Source organism: Octopus bimaculoides, chromosome 3 (genome assembly GCF_001194135.2).
Source record: "Octopus bimaculoides isolate UCB-OBI-ISO-001 chromosome 3, ASM119413v2, whole genome shotgun sequence".
Lineage (NCBI taxonomy): Eukaryota > Metazoa > Mollusca > Cephalopoda > Octopoda > Octopodidae > Octopus > Octopus bimaculoides.
Window position 1 is genome coordinate 31,280,848 of NC_068983.1, and position 4,111 is coordinate 31,284,958.

General features: G+C 34.9%; 1 protein-coding gene across 1 annotated transcript in view; it reads left to right on the forward strand.

Annotated features, from left to right (window-relative positions):
• The first annotated feature begins 2,775 nt into the window (after nucleotides 1–2,775).
• LOC106877840 (aminopeptidase N) overlaps nucleotides 2,776–4,111 on the forward strand; it is a 178,561-nt gene continuing 177,225 nt past the window's right edge. Inside the window, exon 1 of the mRNA XM_014926872.2 lies at nucleotides 2,776–3,012. The gene's annotated coding sequence lies outside the window, so the exon portion shown is untranslated. The remainder of the gene's footprint in view (nucleotides 3,013–4,111) is intronic.

Below are 4,111 nucleotides of genomic sequence, written 5' to 3' on the forward strand. Positions count from 1 at the left end.
CACATATATATACACACATACATACGTACAGTAATACCTCACTTTACGAAGAGCCGTTTTACGAGTTCCCGGCTTTAAGAGTTTTTAAGAGTATTATTTTCTGTTTACGAGTTCTCGCTTTACGAGCGTTCTCCGGGAACAAATTAACACATACACACAGGTACACACATACAGAGAAACGTAGAAACCATCATGTTCTCATTTGTACGTGTTTATGTTTATATATATGCATGCATGTATGTATGTATGTATGTATGTATGTATGTATGTATGTATGTATGTATCTACGTATTCGCATGCACATACATATATATGCGTATGTGTTTAATATGAATATCTGTCATATACTGAAAATCTTATCTAATCAACCGATCCTTGCATTTCTGGCGCTGAAAAACACTTCATATGAAGGAGAACAAATTAACAATCATAAAAAACAAGGGCAACACAAAAGACCAGCTCAACAGTGATAGTTATATATTCTAAGATACAGGATATTTCTAAGATTAATAAACAATAAAGTCAAATTATCAAAGAAGTAACTTTCTATAGAAGTAACTTTATTTATTTGTTTTAATAAAGCATCTTCATTACAAAAAAAGTACCTCCGCTAAATAAATAACAAGATCTGTAGAAAACAGTCATAGAAAATAAATAAAGAAGAAGATTTGAAGCAAAAGTAAAAAAAAAAGTAGAAATCCATCACAGGAAGAACTACATAAACCAATAACAAAGCAAAATATAAATAAATGAGGCTGGCAGTGAATCAAAAAAGCTATTGGCGTTTTTACTTTGTAATTTCAGAAAAAAAATTGATATCTGCTGTTAGAAATAAATGGCTTGCATTTCCACACACGCACTCACACGCGTGCGCGTGCGCACGCACACACACTCACATACACTCACAAAGCATACATACATACATACGCACAGACGTGTGTGTGCGTGTGTACATGTGTGTGTGTGTGTGTGTGTGTGTGCGTGCGTGTGTGTGTGTGTGTGCGTGCGTGTGTGCGTGCGCGTGTGTGTGTGTGCGTGTGTGTGTGTGTGTGTGTGTGTGTGTGTGTGTGTGTGCGTGTGTGTGTGTGTGTGCGTGTGTGTGTGTGTGCACGCGCACGGTGTCACAATTGAAAGACGAGACGTTCCTGTATACCGAAGCAATATCATATGCAGAGGGGCGATAAAATATTGTAAAGTAAGGGAATTCGGTCGACAAACTAATAATTAGCGGCCAGCATTGTCGCTTTTGTAACATCGAGGGACCTTCTGCGTGGCGCCCGAACTGCCTGCTAGATATAGCAACAAAATCTTCAAATTACACCATACCTTTCTCAAAACTTTGAATAATGTAATTTTAGATGCATTGTTCGAATAAAAGACTCGATGGCCATGAAGGAAATGCCTTCGACTGTTGGTCTGCGAAATCATTACTGACTTGAGACTAAACGAACGCAATGTATTATTTAATTTAACTCAATCTATTTTCGTCTTAGGCTCAAAATACCGTCGAGGTTAAGATTTCCCTTTCATGTGTCCGGGAACCATAAAGCTAAGCAATAATGGAATGGCGGTAAATTCAATCAACTTCACCCTATCTTTTCTCAAATATGTGACTTCGTGAGTGATAGAAATCATAGAGATGGTCATTAAATTTATTGGCCAGCAGGGTTGCTTTCCTACTTCCTTGTTGGCTGAGATAACTGTAAAACAATAGTATCATTCCATGCACTATTAGCATCTACAGCAGAATTAGCTTTGCCATCGCTATCACAACCACAGGCTGTTTATAGCTTTTGTAATGGAACAAACTTTACTGAACTTTTCTTTCTTTCCCTTCTGTTTACTTCAATATTCTTTCTCTCTAAACTTCCTATGTTTCTTCACTTCTTCCTTCCTTTCTTCTTTCCTTTACTTCCATTCCTTTATTTCTGTTTCTCTTTCTTTCTTTCTCTCTTTATTTCTTTCTTTCTTTCTTTCTTTCTTTCTTTCTTTCTTTCTCTCTCTCTCTCTCTCTCTTTCTTTCTTTCTCTCTCTCTTTCTTTCTTTCTTTCTTAGATTCATTTTATTCCACCTCATGATGTTTTTAACATGGCTACGTTGAATAAAGTCACTGACAGACAGTTTCTTAAATCGATTAGATATATAAATATTATACATAGCGACAAATAGACAGAGAACCAGGAGTATATCTGTAACACACACACACACACACACGTACATTTAACAGGGGGGGGGGCGATAGATAGATAGATAGATAGATAGAGAGAGAGAGAGAGAGAGAGAGAGAGAGAGAGAGAGAGACATAATAGTAGATAGAGAAGAGAGAGAAGGATATTAATAGATAATAAAGAATCTTTTATCGATCGATCGATTTAAAATATAGAAAACACAAGAGACAGACAGACAGACAGACAGACAGATAGACAGACAGACAGATAGATAGATAGATAGATAGATAGATAGATAGATAGATAGATAGATAGATAGATAGATAGATAGATAGATACATGCATACATAAGCTCTCACACACACACACACACACACACTTACAAAGACAGACAAACAGGTAGATTAGAAGATTGACGTGAAGAAGAAGCATAAACAAGAAAACGTGAGAGGAGAAACGGAAAGTGCGATAAAAGAAAGGAACAACGATGGAAAAACAAATAAAATAGAGAGTGAGTGAGCGAGAGATAGAGTGAGAGGGAGAAGACAAATAGATAGTGAAAGAGAGAAAGGAATGTGTGAATAGAAGTGAAAGACAGAGAGAAGAGAGGGGGCGTAAATGATGAGATGAGTGAGTGAATGAGTGGAAGGGTGAGTGAATAAGAAAATCGAGATAGAAGAAGCAGCGTAAAAGGAAAAAAAAATAAAGAAAAAAACAATGGATGTTTAAGTTGGTCTACGAGTATTACATCGGATTCAGAACTTCCCAAACAAGTTATAACCGAACGGATTTAGTTCTAACAGATACAATGGCTTGTCCAATACTGTGACTTTACAGTGAAGTTGTGAGTATAGATATTGCGTGTATTTCATACATAGATATGGAAGTGCGTGCGAGTGCGTGTGCGAGTGCGTGTGTGAATGTGTTTATATGCATGTTTATATGTGTGCCTGGTGGGTGTGAGTATGCATATATAGTTTTTACATATATTGAAAGACATTTATACATATATATACAAGCCACCACCACCCTCCATACACACACAAACAAGCAAACATACACACTTGCAGGTATGGGTTGTCCTCTTCAGAAGATCGCTTCAAGACTACGTGGTTGTGGGTTCGATCCTAGTGCACAGGAACATGGGTACTTTTAAAGTAACATGCGGGTAATGATTATGTTAATTTGATATTGGAGTTTTAGTTGACAGAAGCTGTCTATCAACTGCGCGTGTGTGTGTGTCTCTCTCTTTAGATATAAATAGATAATAGATAGATAGATAGATAGATAGATAGATAAATAGATAAATAGATAGATAGATAGATAGATAGATATAGATAGATAGACAGATAGATAAATAGATATTTATATATATATGAGTATAAATATGTATGTATGTATCTATGTATATATATATATATATATATATATATATATATATATATATATATATATATATATATATATATATATGTATGTATGTATGTATGTCTGTATGTATGTATATGTATGCGCACATACATACATGTTTGCATGTATGTATGTAAATGAAACAAAGATGAGTAACGTATTTCAACAGCATAATATTAAATACCATGATATTAAATGTGTGTGTGTATATGCATACATACATGCATACAGACAAACACACATACCTAAACACACACACGCACACACATATATTTATACATGCACAAATATATATTTACATACAGGCATACATGTATACATACATGAATACATACATACATACAAATAGATAGATAAATAGATAGACAGACAGACAGACAGACATACAGATAGATAGATAGATAGATAGATAGATAGACAGACAGACAGACAGGCAGATAGGTAGCTATAACATACGATCGCATACAAAAACGAATGAATGAACGAATATATATGTGCATATATATACATATATATATATATATATATATATA